Source organism: Neolamprologus brichardi, chromosome 17 (genome assembly GCF_056152115.1).
Source record: "Neolamprologus brichardi isolate AB-2024 chromosome 17, ASM5615211v1, whole genome shotgun sequence".
In the NCBI taxonomy this organism is placed as follows: Eukaryota; Metazoa; Chordata; class Actinopteri; order Cichliformes; family Cichlidae; genus Neolamprologus; species Neolamprologus brichardi.
Window position 1 is genome coordinate 16,396,151 of NC_142120.1, and position 21,297 is coordinate 16,417,447.

Sequence of the window (21,297 nt, forward strand, 5' to 3'; positions counted from 1 at the left end):
CTCTTCATTGCTTTTGAGGTTGGATTGACAACATGTTCAATCACTCTAATGAAAGACTGTCCTTGCAGGTGTTTGTGTGGCTCTTCTCCTGAAAGGCTCAGCCTTCCTCTGGGGAAATCATCCTCCTTTCAAGTTCTTGTTGGATGTGTGTATTTGTGTGTGCGTTTGCTCATGTGCAAGGGCAGGTCATGACTTACTGTGTACTGACAAACACACGTATACACATAGACGGTCTCCCAACATTCCCAAGATCCTAGGGGAGTCTTTTTCTTTTCTTTCTTTCTTTTTTTTTTTAAGTGACCTTGGAGGTGACATATGCCCCGAATGGTGAAAAACACAGACAAGACATGTTAATATGTGTTGAAAGGGTCAGCTAAGGTTGCGCAGCATTGCCCACCATACTTGACGTCTCCCCACCACCCAACCAATCACAGCCAAGGACTCAGTGATGCAGTGTCCTTCTTACTGGAGGGATTCCTAGGAACCACCGTGTGATGATGCTGGCTTAAACAGCCCAGAGTCTCTCCTGTCTTCTCACACCTCCTCCCACCCTCCGCTCGCTGCCCCAGGCTTTTTCTCCAAGCCGTGAATTAAGTGCATCTGCCTGTTGTGTTTGAACAGAAGACATTCTAGCGCCATCCACACTGCTCCCACAAGACTGGCTATGTAGACGGCAGACGGAGTCATCATCCAGCCCTCTTTCTCTCCTCTCAGCTAGGCTCCACCTCTCACTTTCCCTCTCTCCCTCTTCCTCTCTTCCAGCATCACACTCACACAAACACACACACAGCACACACACTTTTTCTTCAAGACCTCCTACTCCTACTACAGATGAGCGCCTCCTCGACAGGGCGAGCAGATTTGGAGCTGAAGGTGTGTTGTTGTTGCCAGGTAAGAGAGCACGTTTCTGCTTTGGGCTACCTCAGAAGTTGCAAAGAATCGGGGCGTCTCTTGTTTGTTTTGTAGTGTCTTCTCATAGTGGGGTGGCTGTGTGTGATGTATCTGTTTCTAGGTGACATAATCAAGAAGGGTGGGTGTTTTGAGGGTGTCACAGGGGAAGTACACTTCACTCCCAAGCCTTCTTATTAACACCGTTTTTGGCGCGTGTTTTGTTGCCATGTGCACTGAAAGGCTTTTTGTGCTTGCTCGGAAACTGCTGTAGGTGCAGGGTGGAGTGCAGCTAGTGATAGCAACATATAGAACACGTCTTTTGTTGCGAGGGGAGACCACAGCGTGGATGTGTGGGCAGATGGAGAGGAGAGGGAAAGGAGGGGAGGGGAATGGAGACGGAAGACGAGCAGCTGCTTTCATCCCATGGAAGCTAATCCCTCCGTTTGTTCACCTCGCTCCATCAGATAAAATAGGCAGGCTGCAGCCCTGGTGCCCTATCATTAATTTTTTTTTACTTCACTATTCTCCATCTTTGAGTCATGATAGATTTATCATGAGCAGAAATAAAGACAGGCAGGGTATTGATTCAGAAATGAGCTGTAATGCCATTTGAATATGGAACAAGGCAAGCGCTTCAGCTTGACTTTTCGAATACTTCGATTTGGTTCTGACTACACTTTCTGCTAATAATTTATCCTATAAACTTGTGGCAATAAATAGCTGTTTAAAGTTGCAGTCTTTTTAGCTTAAGAGTCTATTTAGTGAACAGATACAATTTGAAAATGTCATTCCAGTTCCTCGTCGATATTGTCCTTATCTGGTATCATTATTAGTGGGAACCCCCGTTGCTGTAAAGAAGGCTTATCACCTCCCACGGGTTTACTGATAGAGTGCCGATTGGCTACCGCACAGTGCACATGTAATGGACGGCTGCTGTCGCTCAGCAAACATGTCAACCATATCCATGGTGATTGTTAGCGCGCCTTCGCTGACAAGTCATTAAAAAAGAAGTGGCCTGTCACCTCTTGCCTGCTCCCAGATTACCTAATATCTCAGGAGGCATAATCAGCCAGAGGGAGAGAGAAGAGGGGTTGCTCAGCTGTTGCTGTTTAGCTGTACTGGTTTGGGCATATACACTAGGTAGCTCCCGTGTGTCAAACTGTTACCAGGTGATGGGAAAAGCGCGAGTGAAACAGCACTCTTTGCTTTTCTCACCTAAATCTAAATGACCCCTGATCTAATTCCCCAAGGAAGAGCCTATGTTTACATACTCTCAGGGAGCTTCTGCAGATGCTCCATTTCATAATTACTAACTGAATCAGACAGGCTGAAGCCATGCACTAATGGATGCTGTGTGGACTGATAGCTCAGGGTAGCTTTTTTGCAAAACCTTGGCCTTTAAGAACCTGGAGCCAAAACTTTTTGGAAGCGCTGCCATATGAATTTAAGTCACAAGCAGGGTATAGTCATGAATTCTTCTCCTTTTGGCTTTAGAATCTAATCAAGTGGCCAGTTATCTGTAGCCTGAGGCGTTGTCATGTTTTATCAGGCTTGTTAAGGGCCTATTAATGAGAAGTACAGACCCAAAGTCCCAAGCCTGATGTCCAAGCAGCTCTAACCTTTTGTCTTGGCTGAGTTATCTGGAGTGAACTTTTCAAAAGCCAGAAACTGTCAGGATGGAAGGGCATCTGCCAGCGTTACTTTGCACGTGGAAAGTGGCTCTCACTCATAAGGTTATTAGAAGTTGTATGGAAAGGAAGTAGAGCCACGAGGACAGTACGGTGAAGCTATTTGTTCGTTTATGTTTGGAACAACACAAAATGGAAAATATAAATAGAATATCACTTAGGATTTGACCTTGTGTGGCCATTTGGTTTGGGTGCCTATGAACTGGGATGTGCACAGAACAGTAACAGTGTCACCACAGAGACTGAGTCATGCTGGTGGATGCCTCATAAGTAGTGTTCCCACTCTCCAAGGACATCCCTATAATCATCCTTTGATCACATTCATCACCATCACTGATACCAGATATCTTAGGGGAAAAAAGTCTGGTAATGTATTGCACTTTTTTTTCTTCAATAATTACATTCTTTGGGGCTGATTATTGATTGACTATTCATCACAATCTAGTCCCATCTCCTTTACAGTGCCCCTGCTACAAAACTGATCAAACAGTTGTATATTGGTTCTTATTTAAGATGATGGATAATGAAGTTCAACAGTTCTTAGTATAGTCAGCCTGAGAGAAATCAGTCTACAAATTTTAACAAAGTTCAGCTGCATCATTTCTAAATCTTACTTCTGCCATCAAGTATAAAACCCAACAAACACACAGTTTTCTGCAGCATTTGTTCTCTTCGTGAAACTAAAGTGCAAAGCACCACCTGTTAGTATCACAGTGTGGCATCACTGTTCAAAATATATTTTTCTCTGTTGCTTTGCAAATTAACCATGTTTTCAGTTCATGCATATTAATGGTAACTTCCTGCTTCAAATTCATGTAAGCCTGTTTCTTCAACAGATTGTCAGGCAGGTTGGTTGTTATTTGATTTTTGTGCTGTAGACAAGAGATAGGACTTTATAGTATAGAGTAGCGGTGAGCAGTTAAATTGAGAAACTGGGACTGTTGTGGATGGCCACAACAATGAGATTATAAACATTGAACAGAACTGAATTCATCACACCTGCTAAGAGACTTCCTTTGTGCCATCATGCATACGTTACTTGAGTGTTTTCCACTATATTGGACATGATGCAACCACTAATTGTGAGGGAAAAACATGTATTTCCTGAATGGTTGGGGAATGTTTCTTGGAGGTTTCTGAATTTGGTTGCAGAGAGGATGCTAGACCAAAACCTTCCTTCTTCCTTGTTTTGGTTGCTATAGCAGATTGGCGCAGTCGTCTGTAGTTTGAATGGAAGGTGCCGACTTATCTCAAAGTTAAAGTCAAAGATGTGCCACAGCACTGCAACCAACATGTTTTTAAGTGCAACTTTTACTTTGAAGGCAACAGGTCTTTGTGTCCATTTTGTTTCCTACTTTTCAGTTTCACTAGCAATAGGAATTTGCAGACAAATTGGTATGTTCTTTTCAAACAATGCAACAATCTGCTAGTGACCAAAGCTATCATGAGGATGTTTTTGCCAACCAATCAGTGAAAACACATTTTTCTCTAGTGGCCTGTGGTTGCCAGGGGGTCACAGACCAGTCTGTAGACCTGTGTGACTGTGCAGTTGATCAACTTTACAACGACTGCCATCAATCTGTTGTAACCACTATCCTGTGCGACTGTGGAGTGGTTGTTCATTTATTTGATCCTGGTTTGTCAGATATCCCAAATGGCGTAGAAGTTAAATCCACCTGGTTAGAGGTCAAGTGCCCACAAAACCACAATGTGTGAGCAGTGCAACATCACCCCCACAAGATGGACTGAGGCAGACTTAGACTGCTTTCGTCTCTTCAGCGACAAAGTGACTTTACAAAACTGGTGTGTAGATTGAAGTATTGTGACCTTGCAACACTATACATAGATGTTTGCTGCTATTTCATCACATTCTGCTGATAATTTTAGGTACCTGCTGATGTAAAAGTCTGTTAAAAATGATAATTTATTGCACATTCAGCAGTTCATGACAAAGCAATGCTTTTCAATGGTTTTCTTTTTTGCTGCATTTTTCAGCACCAATATTTCCCTGCAGGCGTTCAAGCCAAAACAAGTCGGATTTAAATCAAAGCGGTAAAGCAGTGTTTTAGTTTGAGTGAACCTGATGGAGACAAATCAGGACGTCACATCTAAGTGTTAAATGCTTGAGTTATTCTGTAAGTTCATCAACATCAGCTCCCTGAGTTTGTCACTTTACAAGATGTTTTTCGAATACAACCCTGAATTGTGTTGTGTGTACAGTAATGAGAGACTAAAGGTCATTGTCATAGTTTCTCTTGCTTGCCTAACTGGTATCAGCATCGCTGTAAAGACCTGACACTAATAGGCTAATTAGCTTGGTCTTAAGTCCTCATTTGAAGCTCTGTGTTTGACAGAGTGTAGAGGACTCAGGACTGCTTGATCTCGGTGGACCCACCGAGATAAGACTCAGATTACAGGATCAATCCACACACGGTCTCACAAACACACACATACTCATACACATTTTATTGACAGAGCTAAACAGACTCATATGTATGCTTAAAAACACAATCCAGTTACAATCTGTAGCATCAACATTGTGCTTAAAAAGCACACACAGACTGAACTACATGATGTTTCAAGCTGTACTATATGAGAATCTTTTGGCTCTTTTGAGTTGTGCCAATTTTAGCCATCACAATTTTAAGCCCTGCGTCATCATGACCATCAGCCACCAGCTATAATCTATGTGTCTGCTGTCCATGTGAACCCTCACAGCTAGGTGCTTCCTAATTACTGGAACTTTGTTTTGTGGTACAATGACACACTTAAACAAGAATCACAAGAGATCTTCTTCTCTCTGTCATAAAGTAGATTTTTTATAACTTGTTGCTAATTTGATAGTGTATGTCACATGGTGTAAAGCTGCTAAATTACCATGATTGAATACCTACTTTCCTCCCAAAAGAAAGCTAGTAAAGCTCTTCTCACTTGTGCGCAATCCAGAGCAATGCCTCCAATCTTCCAGCTGTATTTGGCATTTAAATTTATAATAATCAACTGAAACACAGTCAAGACAATTGGAACTGAATTGCAGTAAATCAGAAAGGATGAACACCACAGCCTGAATAGTGTCTAATGAAGCCAGTTTGAAAAAAAGGTCTGTTTTGGATATTGCTGCCTCAGTATGCAGAATGCGCTTAATTAAATACACTAAGTGAATGACTTCGGAGAAGCTGAAATGCACTAATGTCACAATGACTTCATTCAGTTTTGTTTCACCAAGGAAAACCTTGGGTAAATACAATAAATGAAACTAATTTAAAAAAATTACAGGATCTCTGTCAGGTTTGTTTGCGCCAGAGTGTGACGAGGCTCATTGCACCAGGGTCTCTGACTATGATTTGGATTGTTTCACATTTCTGTTTTTATAACAGAGACTTTCACATATATTCACAGTTTCATTTGCTATAAAACAAAGGTTATAAACTGAGATACACTATAGGAAGCCTATTTAATTGACATTAAAGATGGTACCGCAAGAAGCAGTTCCATATATAGTCTCAATAAGCCGTTACATTACCTTTGAAGATAATATAACAAATTCAAGGACACTTAAAATTCCTTTTTGCAATATTTAACTGAGCTCATGTTTTAAAACTACAGCTGCATAAGTTCATGAAAGACCGCTTTTCAGCTGTAAGTCAGTATATGGTTTGACTTGCATGTCCATCCACTTCAGAAACATCAGGATAAATGCCAGTCTCTAAAAAATCAAGTTGTGAACCAGATATCAAAAAAGCTGGAGCAAAGTTTCACAAACTAGCAAGGTGAACATTGGGAGAAACAATAGAAGATCTCACAAATGTTACAAAGAAGACAACAATTTTTACACATAAGAACAAGGGGCAGGGAACTGTGTAAAGGGGGGATACACTGAGGCGACTAAAGGGATTTTAATATTATAGCTATTAATTAGAATTAAATCACAACCAGGAGGCTCTGGAAAATTAGCAAATTAAAACATATGGAATAAGCAAGCAGTCATCGTGGCTAACAGAGCACATGAAAAATAAGCAAGAATAAAGCTTCTTTGGGTTGCTCTCTGATTCACAAATGGTCACCACATTTGGCAGGTGTAACACATTTACACCAGATGTAACCTTTCCAGAGATTTGTGTGTCGTTTTCATATTTTAAGGGAAAGTATTAACCACAACACAATGGCGTTACCTTCTGAAAATAAGCAAACATCCAAAAATGCAAAGCGAGCTTAGACAGAAACCCAAATGTAGAAATCCACTAGAACTTAAAATTCTACAATGGAGGGTAAAAAGTCACTTCTATTGCTAAAGATGCTATTAGCCAAATCATTAGCTTGAGCTTGTGTGTTACTGACTTTTATCTCAATCATTAGCAAATTTCATGACTTTATATCAGTAACTCATCCGATGGGGCATGGTGACGTCACTGCCCATAATGCCGGGACTGCTCATGTACATCCGTCACAGCCAGTCGTGCCCTTGAATTAACAACCGTGCATTTATGAAGGCTGTATTTCATGGCTTTGTCATGACTGTCTGTTAGAAAGCTATTCATTGACAGACGTTATCTTTGGTGCACATGTGTGGCGATGGTGTGATGGAGGGGAGGGGCAAGAAAAAGAGAATGATTTGGTGGTAGGACTTACCTCCAGTCTCAGCGCTGTAATTTTAAAATCCCCTTTAGGAGGAAATTGCTTTTGCCCTCCTACAACTTTTTAATATCCTGATTCATACTTAGCGCTGGTGAAACGCATCATCTTCCTGTAGCATTTCTCCTGCCACTGCCCGAAGGCCCTGTGTGGGGAAGTTATTTGAGATTAATACCATGTGGGTGTGTGGGACTGCTGAGGGACACGAGCCTTGCCCTGTGTGCTCCATGTCAGTCCTCCTGAGCCCCTGTACATAGTAGACGAAACATCCCCTGTGCCCGGTGAAAGCATATTTGAATTATTACTGAAGGGCACGCGGCATAAAAAGAGGCCCTGGAGCACATGTTGAATGTTTCATAAATGTAATAAGGCATGCTTTTAAAAACCAATCTGTCCCGTGCTTACATGAAATGCACATTCACACCAAACCCTAAAGAAGGAAGTGCTACCCCACCTCAAGGTTTATGTCAGTAATAACCAAACCAGCTGCTATTCATTGTGTAACTTTTTGGCTCTCATTGTTCCATTGTTTTTTGTTTTTTTTTTTGGCATAAAATGATCAGATTAGAGGTGTTCCAGTTATCTCTTGGGATGATTTAGCCACTCTGTATCAAGAGTTACCCATCAACGGAGAGAGGAGCCTAGAATTCAAATTACCAGTGTCCATTCTTCAGTCCATCTTCCATTCATGAGTTTACAGCAGTAAAACAGCTGCTTTTTTCAGGGAGGGAAATTAAGTAACGTGAACTGAGTATTACAAAGGCAAATGCATCAATTTGAGCAAAATGACACATTTACAAATCAGGCATCAACACAAACCGAGTCTTGTATAAGGCAGAAAAGGTTAATTGTGTTTTTACAGCTTGTACAAGCTCGCAATTCTCCAGCCTCTGTCGGTGTCCTCAGAATATGTCAGATAGACGAGGGGAAGCAGATCAAATTATATCCCAGTAAGTTGCCTCCTGCCTCTGCTACAGTTAACTCGCTGCTTCTGGGCGCCCTTGGAGGATGCATTAGTCATAAAGCAATACGACACCCAACAGTGTGTGTAAAACACAGTGGCGTGATGGGATAAAGCAAGCAAGCAAGCAATTAAAATCAGTGTCACCCTGCACCGCCTTGCCTGTGACACAAATGACCTTGGTGGGTTTAAAATGTGTCACAATAATTTCAACATCTGTTGGGAAGTATGAGTAGTTGTCACTCATATTCAACTTATTACCTCTTCCATCGCTCTGTGAGCTGAGTGTATATTTGCACTCCAGAGCAGCCCGCTGGAGTGAGTCACATTGCTGTATTGTTTTGCTACCAATCAAGGTCATTGCATGCTCATTAAATTCAGCGTGGATGGATTAAACCGAATAAATGCACAGGCACATAATCAACAATACAGCCTTAATTTTGTCAAGTGACCCAGCTGTGAAGATGATTTCATTCGTCTCTCTAACACAGCAATGCAGTGGATGTCATTAGCTGTTGAACCGGTGACTCCCTGGTTCTCCGTTAGAGAGGGACCCCCCTCCTGCAGTGTGGATGTGCATGTGTGTGTGGATCCGACCTGCTGTGGAAAAGAAATTGCGAGGGAACACCAAGTGATAAGGAAAAGGCAGTCCTCCCTTTCACCCCACCTTTTCTCATCCCTGGCCCCGATGAGTCTCCATTACTGTTAGTCGAATGGTATGTGTGCCCTCCGCTGCTGACTGCTGAGATTTGCCTCTGATGCAAACATCCTTGTTTGTCACCATGGCAACCAAGTCTCCTGCCTGCTGTAGATTGTCATGCCAGCCGCCTCCCCCGTGCTCTTCCTCTTCGATTAGCACCATACTGTAGCTGACATGTGCGAGAGTCGTACATTGTTCTGCGATCCGTCTTATCGTCATAAGCTGCTCTCGTCTGCACCGCTGTCCCTGCTCCAGGGTGAAGTGGCCCCCTTTTTAGCAACTCTTCAAAAATCATATTGCATACAATTTAACCCTCAACTACAAGAATGGTTTTGCTTGAGTTTGCCACAAACAGGCACAGCTAGAGTCAGCTGGCAGAATAATAACACCACCAGCAAAAGACTAGTGCAAAAGATTGAGAGATATAACAGTAAATGGTTTCAATTTCAAACCCCCCCTTGTTTACCCTACCAGCTACCAATCCCCTCATCCTTGAAAAATGGAGCAGTCTAGCATGTTTGGAGATCCCATGAAGGATGAGGCACTGTAGAGGCCTATAGGTCCGTTCTGTGCAGAGTTCACTGTCGGAGCCAAGTGTCTCGGGGCGAGACGAAGGCCTTTCTTCCAAACATGTCCACCCAGTCAGACGAAAAAACACTCATTAACACAGCACCATGGGGCCAGTCCGGCCCACTTGGGGATAATAACTAGGCATCTAGTTAAATCTGATATAATGTTGTTGTACTGGGTAGTCTGGGGTCTGTGATAGTAGCTGAAAAGATTGTATTCTCTCTTAAGCTGTTTGACTCCCGTACTTAAATGGAGGCATTCAAAAATAGGGATGGCTTATTGGGTTAATATATCAGCTATCAGTGATTGGCAGAGTCCATTGCTGGTTGTTTATTTTGCTAATTTAATGGGCTCTCTACTTGAGAATTCATGAATATTTAACCAGCAAAGCATTCAATGTGTGCACTTTTGTTGTAGTATATTATACGTTGTTGCTCAGTGTGTTTTCATTCAGTTTGTAAGTTTGCTTACTTACAAATAAATAAACAGTCTAAAATTTTTAGGGTTCATTTTTGTGGAGAGAGACAAAATATCAACCAATAATCCAGAAAAAAACACATACATAAAAGTTATAAATAGATTTGCATATCATTGAGAGACATCAGGCTGTTTTTATGCTTACAGCGTCGCTTGTATCCTGGGTGTCTGATGACAGTTTTTAATTTTCAAGCCAGTCACCCTTGGTATTGAGCTCCAATTAAGATCTTGCCCAATGCGACGCGAATGATAATAAGAAAGGGGGCGAATTGAACTCGCAGCACCCACAAGGGCCCCCTGCACATGTACATGCGTGTCTTGTGTTTGCTAGTGAACATCTAAAGGATTCAAAGAAGGCTTAGGAGAAAGTTCTGTGGTCAGATGAAACCAAAATCAACCTTTGACAATTTGACCCGCGGTGTTTGGAGGAAGAGAAATGCTGAATGCCACAGTCAAGCATGGAGGTGGACACATTGTGCTTTGGGGCGGTACAGTACAGGACAGGACTTGGCATCAAGTTGCCAAGCAGCAACTAAGAAACTTGAAGGATTTAAAGAGTTTCCATAGAGGAATGGGCCAAAATGGGCCTCAGGAGAAACGTGCCAAACCTGGTGACCAACTACAAGAAACATTTAACTGTCTTGCTTTTCTTGGGGATCAAATACCTACCTTTATGCTTTCGCTTGCAGTTTGTTAGATTAGGATGTTAAAGTCTAATTTGTTTGCCCTAAATCCTTAGTCGCATATGTTAACCTCAGCTGTTTGTTCATGTAGAGGTTTAGAGCATAGATGTCCTAACAGCTACAGGTCTGTTGCTGTCTTCAGTGATTGCATTCAATGAAAACAGCATCTGGGGAGCGGAGAGCATGGTGACAAGCCATTGTGAGATGCTACTTTGAAAGAAAACCTACTCCATTATTCAGATCAGTGTTAAATGGGATCTTCACAGTGAGTCCTCAGGGTAACTTCACCATATACTGTTAGGCTGATTATCCTTATTTACAGTTCCGTAGAGTACCTTGAGCAAAGACTATCATGATAATTAGTAACATTTTTTACCCTCTGTTTGATACGATGGACTCGAGGCCCAAGGAGCTATTTTGCTGCTGGTGATATTTCAGAGATTACATTTGCTGTTCCTTATCTCCTAAATTAACTCATTACCTTGACATCCTGCTTTCCCTCCCTAGGAACAGATTGGCCTTGAATTTATAATGAAACATGGCTGTCCCATCATGTCCCATATGCATAGTGAGAGATTCAGCACAAACCTTTACCTTTCAGTTATATTCTTGCCACTGATTTTGACCCTGGAGCCAGATTAATAATGTTGAGGAGGGTGGTAAAAAAGGGAGAGGGAAAACAGAAGGCTTCCTCTTTCTGTCTGTCTACGCCTCCACTTAAAATTATATAAAGCTGGCAGAAGGATTTTATTTTGTTTTTTAGCATTGCATTAAACCTTCAAAGCTGTCCTAAAAACAGGCATACAACTGAAGCACAACTTTGAGTGTGTCAAGGTAAAATAGTGAATGTACTCTGTCTCTTGGACACCGTTGTTGCAAAAAGGTCCAAGTTGTAATGCTTTTAAATTCCACTGTAACCTTTCATCTGCTGTAGTATCTTAAAATGGCCAGGGAGACACAACGGTGCAAAACAGGGGACCATGGTTACTCTTGAAATTGGGTTCAATCAGATCAACTAGGCAAAACATTGCCGTGCTGTCAATCACATCCTTTCCTTGAAGCTTACGCTAATTGCATATGCAAATTGCCTGAGATTATGAGTTTGCACCCGCTGTAGGGTTTGGTGATTGCGAGTTGCGATAATGATGGATTTCCTCACATTCATTTCTTAAACGTTGTTAATGAAGAGGCAGCCACTTCCAAATGTGGATTATGCATGCATTGTGCATTGCAAAGCAAACTGTGCAAGACTGCCACCATTAACAACAAGTATTCCAGTTAGAAGCCCAATCAGTGGAGGTATTTTTCTCAAGGCGGATGTGGGATAGATCATGGACATGTGCCCCAGCTCTTTTTTTCAACCTAAATGTTGCTTAATTACAAAAAATAGATCAGTAAAAATAAAAACAATAGATGTATTGAGGTTTTAAATCATATTATTGAAAGCATGCTAATTAATCGTTTGCATTTGCACATTTTGCATTAAACAGCAAAAATGTAATTTGTTTCACCTTCATTGCGTTGAATCAGAGAAAGTTAAGGATTTTTTTTCAGTGATGGTTCAGCTGACATGTGGCTCAGACTTGAGAGAGTTGTGAGATGGCTTTAAGACTGACATGGTGTTGTCAGTTGATATGATGGTTAAAGAGGTGAGCATTCAAGTGATAAAGCTGAAAATAAAGCAAGAATATCCAGACTGAAAAATGTAAATCAAGTACGTACAACAGGCCTAGGGGATATTTCCTATAATTATGTTTACATTTTCTTCTAATATATTCAATATTGGAAATCATCTCAAGAGAAGACTGAAAAAAAGGAAAACTTATGACCCAAAGCATACCAGCTCATCTGTCATGGGGTTCTTATGGGTTTGGCATGTCTACTGTTTTTGAGCGATTCGTGCATAATAGTGACTGTGTGCTAAACTCTATGCGCTTTTACAGTGTGGGCGACCTACAGTGTAATACTGTGTCTGAACACATCCTGTGTAGACACAGATGGAGTGCTGGAGCAACTGAGGCTCTGCAAACACGCCGCCCGCTCTGTGTGGACATGGTGTTATGGACTGGACTGTATACTTGATGCCAGTAGGAATGCAAAAGATTAAAGAGATGCCTGCTGTAACCCAAGAAAATCAAAAACACCATTAGAGCAAAGGCATCAGTTGCAGGATAGTAGTAAGAACTTTGGCTGAAAGAAAAAAATAGCTCAATGGTCTTTTAACAAGCTCAGCATGCTGACTTTCTTTGAGAAGATCTGATAACATACAAGCACTGAGTAGCAAAAAGACTGAACTGGAAAAGGAAAAGCTTGACAATTAATGTGGAATTTGTAAAAAAAAAAAACAACAACTTTGCTCCATTTCTATCTGTGGAAAAATCAAGTGTTTTTACTTGTAGTGCTCTTTTCAGCCATGCTGGTCAATACTGTGGACTATTTTTAAGACATACGTTACTAATTTTGGAATACTTGCACAAATTATTATTTTTTGAACCATTATGAGCTGTTTTAGTAATGTAATGGTTTCTCTGAAAAGGTGCTAAACCCACTCGGTGGCAGCAGGAAGGGCAAATTCAATGTCAGACTCAGAGCATCACTGACATCCTTGCCAAGCTCAGCGCTGCAGAAACTCTGGACCTGTTCACAGATTATGAGAAGCTTCAATCAATAACTCCGGAGCCCATCCTCCTCCTCTGCCTGACCAACCCTTCTAAGAGCCCCTGTGGGGCTTGAGCACCAGACAAGAACGGGCATATTTTCTTGCACAGGCAGTGTGCCTGTTGTTTCCATGTGTGCTCGCTTTCAATCAATAGAAAACTTAGTTTCATGGAACCATAAACACTACTGCCTGAGTAAGCTGGAGCTGCTAAGGCCATTGTGATCAACCGACTGTTTGCTATTCAGATTTGGGAGTAACAAGTGCAATGAGGCGTCACAGCCACTAGATACTGCTGTAACCTGAAATCTGGCCGTCCCTCTGGAGAATCAGACATGATGTTGAGTGACCACCGAGCGCCAAGTCAGTGTTGCGTAACAGTCTCACAACAATGCTTTCATCTGTTCATCTGTAAATGCCCAAGAACCAGATAAGCAAGCAAGTGAGAAAATTCTGAAACATGCTCATGAACCCTGACCTCCCTCACTGTCCTATTACTAAAAGTTTAAGCATTGATTAACTGTCTCACAAGTAAAACCTGCACTGCAGTTGGTGCCTTTATCTCTATTGACCTCATAATATCTCTTAATTGGACTCAGTTCCACACTGGTGAACTTGGATTTCAATTTCGCTAACACAAATTGTGTTCTAATTTTAAAAAAAAAAAGCAAAATCAAGATACTGCACTTTGATTAGCAAATCACTCCTGGCTAGTCAAGCAGTTAAAAATTAATTGGAAATGGCACCGATCACATTTGAGGAAGCTTAAAATCCAAGAATTGCATCCTGTCAAGCTGGCTGTTAAGTTACTGATTGGCTTAATTGCCTGCACACCATCGTGTTCTCTCAGCAGTGCACTGTGATCAAAGCTGTTTGCTGTACTCCCAGAAAAATATGTCCCTCTTTAGAAATCCTCTTTTTTCTGTCCTCCTTACTGGAAATCAACAGTTTCTGATGGACTCCGTCTCCCAAGTGTGCCAGTAAATAATGCTGTCCCACTGTGTTGTCTCATTGTCTCTCTTTGTGTACGGTAAACAGTCTGTGACTCACGACTCCATCTCAAGCTTTAGGGTCACTACACACTGACTGCCTCACTGTTTACCCTCTGTTCACCTCCTATCTTCCTATCGTCTCCGTGTTACCTCTTACTCTGCCCATCAGTCTCTCTCTCTGTGTGTGTAATCCTTTCTCTAGAGGCGTACACAAAGAGGTTTGTTAGATCATCTTCCCCCCAAAGCATGCGTTTATTCATTTAACATCATTTTAAAATTCTTCCACAGAGGCTGAACTGTTCTCTGCACTGACCTGCTTTAATCAACGATCATTTCACCTTCATTTAATAGTTTGCGAGCTTGATGCCCTGCCTAACGAGCACCGAAGACTTTCTTTAATGACGGAAACTAAAGAAGTTGGATCAACTCTGGTTCTGCCTGATTATGCATGAGATTTGAATCCCGATAATGCTTTTCCAACGCTTGCTTCAAATTCTTCACACTTCTCTTGTGATGGTATTTAAAAAAAAAAAAAAAAAAGGATTTGTTGCTGTTCAGAGGCTTAAAGGGGCAGCGGCTCTCGTAATCTGATACAGCCAGTAAACTAGTCTTTTAAATGTTCAGTCGATACGTAGCTAAACACTCTTGGTCTTTGGTGCTGTGCCAGCATGTGGATCAAAATGGCTGCTTGACTGTTGATAAAAATATCTGGATGCTTAGGGCATCTGTGTGTAGTTGTTTGTTGTTCCGTTTTAGCCTTTTAGGAAACACGCCGGTTTCTCACCTCCTACGAGGCTGACCTCCGCAAGTCCAGAAATTGTATCTGTCACTAAGAGGAAGTGCGTGTCACAAGTATGTGGTTTGCTGCTCGTTAATGACATGGTGGGATGATGCTATTGGCGATATAGAGCCATGCTTCAAAATTACATGATTGAGCTCCTCCTCCCAGCATTCATTTATCATCTGTGAGTGAAAGAGGAAGGTGATGATAAAATGCTTTAGAAGTTTTAGAAATCTCTAAAGAAATCACTTGCTACAGTCTCTCACACCCTTTGCCTTGAGTCTCCAGATTGTGCTCAGGTGCATCCTGTCTGCTTTAATTATCAACGAGATGTATCCAGAGCTTGATTGGAGGCCACCTGTGGCAAATTGAATTGGTTAGACATAGTAAAGAAAGGTGCACATCTGTGCGTGTCAAGACGAACCGCAAGCAATGAAGTGAAATTGCAGGCCTTCACATTAAAACTGTGCAAAGGTTTGTTTTGGGGCATGGTTGAAAAATAACCTTAGACTTCAAGTTGTCCCATTAGCACATTTTGAGTCATTTTGAATTGTCTTCTGTGACTGCAGTGATTGTCTGAGTTGTTGTTGTTACAGTAGCAAAATTTTCTACAGAAATAGACTTTTCCAGAAGAACGACCACTTCAGAAGCACTCAGCACACTTTTATGATAGTGACTGGATGGAAGCCACACTTGTGTAAGGGGCAAATGTCGAGTTTTACACCACGGACGTTATATGAGTAGACATGGGAAACAAAGGAATTCTGAATAGAAATCTGAGAGAATTATGGATTCTAGTCAGGTATCTGCACAAAGCTGAAAAAGTAATGTGAGAAGGCAATGTCCATCTCGGCCACAGCCTGGTTACTGTACAGGAGTATCTGCTATCATATCACCAGACTTTGCTTTTTCCTTTGAATTACTCAGATGCCTGAATTCACACTGAATGACCAGATTAATTCTTGTAGGATTTTTGATTTTTGTGTTAAATAGGTCTCAGCTCGCTTAGAGTATGCCAAAAAAACCTTAAAGACTCTTATCTGTAGAGTGGACCTAAAACTGGGGCTGTCAGGTCATCTTCAGTACAGCGATGACATAATCTATAGCGCAATTACCTGGATGCCTTCAGGACAAGAGTCTGATTGTCCTCAAGTGGACCATCCAAAAACTGAAATCCACTGAACATCGGGGGGAAATTTAGATGCTTCCAAGAACTTTTTTCAACAAACCTGTGCTTAAACTCATTCTTCAATATTACCTTTTAAAGAATTGTACTTTATATGTTTAGGCGCCCGTGTCACATTTCTGCCCTTAGGCAAACAAGACACTTTCCTGCTCATCTAGTGTACATTGCTGTGTTATAAATATCAGATTCTCCTGGCAGAAGCAGCCAGATTCAGTATCACATCCTACAGGACAGCTCCCACCCTCAGCTGGAGTAGCAGTTAAGCCTTTTCCTTGTCTCAGCAGCCAACTTCACAGAAACTTTCCTGTTAACTTGTGTAACGAGTTGAGTGCGTAGGTGCGGTAAGTCCCAGACCTTTCCGTCCCCAGGGTAGCTCCTTCTGTCCCACCATCAGTCAGGGAGTCAGTGTGTCAGATGTTTTATTCAGCACAGCTGTGTGTATTTCTGGCACCTGGCTGCTTCATCAGAAAGGAGGTGGGAGGGGACGGCGACTGTGTTGTGGGTCTCCAGAATGGGGTCATGATTGCTTCATGTTTCCAAACCTGCTGGACCACCGCAGGCTAACATCAAACAGCCAGAACACCTGTTTCCAGACAGCGTTCCTCGTTCAGGCTCTGCTCAGATGAAAGGACCAGAAAGTTTTAGACCAGGGGGAAATTGCACCAAGATCAAAGACATGGCGTTGTTTAAATGGCGGAACAGAATGATTTGAAATTGATGAGTGTTTTGGGGTCTGTGTGTGTAATGCAAAGTTTATTCAAAAGTCACACAGCTTGGTCTGTGAGATGAGGGACATCGTGAGATATATCTGAAATTGAAGCCCACTTTGTGGTTTATTGTAATAAAATACGATGTAATGCCTGCAGTGTGTGGGGAAACAAAAGGGATAAAAAAATAATACAGCTACTAAGGTTGATATTCCAAAGCTGCCATCAACACGGCCCATTTTTGGCTAGTTTTGTTAGCCTTTTTCATCTTTATGGCAGAGGTGAGGCAGACGTGCCATATGTTTCATAATTAATTAGGACTACAACAATATTGAATAATATGCAGATTATTTCCTCAGTTAATTGATTTTACTGTCTATCAAATATCATCATGAGCATTGGTATTTTCTATACCGAGACCCAGCACATTGATGACCGCTATATTACTGAAGTATAGAAGAAAATTCAATTATTGTTGCTAATCCAATAATGGAATATCAGCTCATCATTACTGACAGAGCAGAATCAACCTGATGCAGCCTCATCACCCAGAGCTGGTATGACTTGCTCGCTAATTATAGCTTTGAACAAGCTACAAATAAGTCCCAACTCTTTAATAATTATCTCTGTATCATATATGTTGAATTGTAGTTCTTATTGACTTTGACACCTCTAGAACCATTTCTCCTCATAGCAGCAGCAGAGGAATAAAGGACAAGTGGATGATTGATGCTACAGGGCGTTGCCCATTGTAAAATGAAAAATGATTCATTCATTCATACATATGCATAAGGTAAGATTATTTAAAAATTCAGCTAACGTTATTACAGACCACCCAAACTTTTCTCACAAAAATCTTACAAAAATGGACACCAGAGTACCCAAAACTAGGATTTTTTTCCTCCATATTCTTAGAAATAAATTCAGTAAACCAGATTTTTAAATTTCATTAGTTTCTGTAGCAAACTGTTATCAGTGGCATTAAACCAGAAAGCCTCAATCCTGTGATTTAAAACTGTTGATTTTTCTGGAGAAAATGACTAATTATCCTTTAGAAGTTAATAAAAATCTGTCTACGCTAGAGGAACACGAGGACATGCTTTTTGATAAATTTCATGCACAGCTTGTGTATGTTGCCTTCTATCTTTTACTTGCTTCATTTATTCACTTTTTATGCCTTTGCTTAATATTTTTGATATCCACATGAAGAACTAGCCTCTAAAACAAGCCTTAGACCTAAAGCAACCTCAGCAGTATAAATCCTTACTACCAAATCTAACTAATATACCAGGTGTGGCTGTGGATATTCTACAGCTGGCATTTTTAGAATATAGTCATATTTTGTTAAAAATATCTTTATAATGGTCTTCTAATTCTTTGAAGAGGTGGCAAATATAAAGATCAATTCCCCTTCATAGAGGATGTGTCTCAAAGGCCCCGTAGCTTAATGCTGAATTCTAAGGGCTCAGAAATGTCAAAATTTCCATGTTGTCACACACAGACGGACAGACACTGGCAGAATTTCATGGCATGTGTTTGAAGTGTATCCCCCCAGAGAAAGACAACCCTGTCACTATCTGTTCACTGCCTTTTTCACTTATTGAAGATCTCAGCAGAGTGAAGGAAGCCGATGAAGCAAAAACAATAAACATATTGGACTGTTCCACCACAAGTAGATATCTTCAGCTTTCATTCATGAATGAATGTCAAAAGGTCTCCTAAATTTTGCAGGACTAGCATCTAGATGGTAGTCTGTGGATATGACCCCCCCATGTTTGCCACAAATAAGCAGGTTGTGCTCACAGAGGGGATTTCGGCAGCTAGTATATGTAGATTAGTGTGACTTGATCTAACCACAAAGGATGAATTACACCTTTCAATGAAATGACACTGCTCTTTGAAAATTAATTAAATTTCCAACACAGAATACAGTGTAGAGACCAAAGAAAGAGCTGCTTAGTTAAAAAACTCTTTGTTCCATAAAGTAATTGTATTTCTATAACAGGCCTGCAGATAAAAGTTTGAAAATCCAAGAGATGGTCCTGACAAAAGATCAAAAGCTTCCGCTGCAGTGATGAGTTCTTTTGGAGGGCGTTGGAGGATTTGAAAATTGAGCAAAGACAACACACCATGAAATGCCATCGCATCAGGCAAGCACTCTGCTATGGCCAAAACATAAAGTGTCCCGTCTTCCTTTAATTCGCCATAAAATGATTTTCCTCCCCCCCTTTATTGAGTCTACTCATGGGTTAGCAGCCATGGTTCCGCAAATATTCATTAGGCGTAAATACAAAATCAGAGTGACTCACTGGCATCAGCCACCTTTTGCCCTATCAATTTGAATGCGTGGCATATTCGTAATTCATTCAGTTGCAGTAATGGTCTCTCGCCACTCTTGTAGTGGCAACCTTCAATAAAGGCAACTGCAATAATGGACCGGACCCTTTTATCCTCAGCATGCGCTGCACTTACATCAATAGTAATGATTTCTTTTTCATCAAAATGTAAAAATAGTGTTGCGCCTTGTTCTTTAGAATTCCTGCCTCTAACATATTTCTCAGTATTAGCAAGGCTTTATGTGCTGCATGCATCCAGACAGTGAGGTTGTGCAGTTCACCTGGTACATACGAGAACAAGAGCAGTCTAAGGATGAATTGAGCGCATGGATCCAAGGTATATGGGTCCAGATTAGTTTGTAGAAACTAGTACAGGGGTCGGCAACCTGCGGCTCCAGAGCCGCATGCGGCTCTTTAGTCCTTATACTGCGGCTCCGCGTGGTTTGGGAAAATAAATTAGTATTTAGCTGAAGTGTATTTTATTTGTGTTTAGTTCTTTTTTTTTTAAACTTGTAGTTCTAAATTGGAAGATTATTGTGATATTGAAATATAAAAATAAAATTATATTCTATTATTTTTTCATCGCTCAAAATAAGCGTCACACTCGCGGAAGCCGGTGTACCCGCCGAAACGCCGTGCATTTATCGAGACTTTCGACCCCAGGTAGGCCAATTATGGATCTTCGGATCCACATTATGTCAGCAGCTATTCTCCACCGTGAACTATGTTAAAGACAAACACCGCTCACGCCTGACAGATGACAGCTTACAGTCCTGCGTAAACTGACTTCGTACAGCCCCGATTAGCAGACGCTGTGCGCAGAGGTTCGGGACCATAAGTCTTATTGTAAACATATCACGGCAGACCGACGATGTTTGCATGAACACGCTTTTCAGCATCTCTTTATTGACCACTTTTCACACACGTTTGCTGTACGCATACAGCCGGCTGTAGCTTTTCACCTCACAGCCCGACATACACCACCAACAACACAACAGCACAGATAGCGCAGACGTAAAGGCAGCGAGGCATGATTGCGGGTGTGGCTCAGGTGCGTCCGCCCCCCTGCAGCAGCGCTGCAGACCACGCCCCACCGCACGCATTAACCTGGTAAAATACATATTTAGGCAGAATTTTGAAAATATCTATTTTTAATTTTTCAGCAGCATAGTGCTTTTTTATTTCTTAAAAGTCAGGTCAAGGCTCCAACAGCCCAAAGGCGATATAAGGGTGGTGGCTGACAACAGTTTTTGTTTGCTACATGGATCATTTTAGTTCAGGTTGGTGTCTTTCCTTTTGTTATATTTCTTTAAGAGTTCAAAATGTGTTGATTACATAAATAAAATGTAATTTTCTCTGTAGCACTTCATGGATTTCATAAGCAACACACCTTAGTTGTTCACACAAAGCATAAAGGTAAAAAACAATATATACAGTGTTACCTTCATTTTAGATGTCAAAAAGTATTTGCGGCTCCCAGTGTTTTCTTTTGTGTGGAAACCGAGTCCAAATGGCTCTTTGGGTGTAAAAGGTTGCAGACCCCTGAACTAGTAGCATCTGACAGAACAGCAGGGGTTTAGCAAACTTTGGCTTAGCAAAAATGCTACTTAAGGGCATTTCTGAATTCTGTCGCAATTCCATAATAAAAAAACGTTTTATAGATATCAACTAACTTAAAACCAACCCATTCTCATTGACAGGACATGAAACACTGTTATTTAGTCAAAGCTGCTAAAAATAGTAAGACAGACCTTCAGTTCCTTCTTACAATCACATTTAACCTAACTGGGTAGGCATCATTTGCCAACATGCAGGGTTAATATTGTCAAGCCAAAGGCAAGTGAAAACAAAGAAACTAAAGGTTCAAAGCACAGTTTTCAAACAGAATTCCTATGGCGGTCTTCTAGCTTGACCGACTTCTGATTTACTCTGTGAACTCTCCTGTCTACCAACATGGCGTTCAAAGCTCCTGAAAACGGGACCAGTAATGCTAGGTGTACAATATTGCCATGGTGAGTGCATCAAAGGACAGTTCAG

The 21,297-nt window shown here is 41.3% G+C and overlaps 1 protein-coding gene across 4 annotated transcripts in view; it reads left to right on the forward strand.

Moving 5' to 3' along the window:
• The first annotated feature begins 682 nt into the window (after nucleotides 1–682).
• syt1a (synaptotagmin Ia) overlaps nucleotides 683–21,297 on the forward strand; it is a 212,201-nt gene continuing 191,586 nt past the window's right edge. For 3 of the 4 annotated variants that reach the window (XM_006780865.3, XM_006780869.3, XM_006780868.3), the window contains exon 1: nucleotides 683–891. The gene's annotated coding sequence lies outside the window, so the exon portion shown is untranslated. The remainder of the gene's footprint in view (nucleotides 892–21,297) is intronic. The other variant, XM_035908624.2, reaches the window with a different exon arrangement.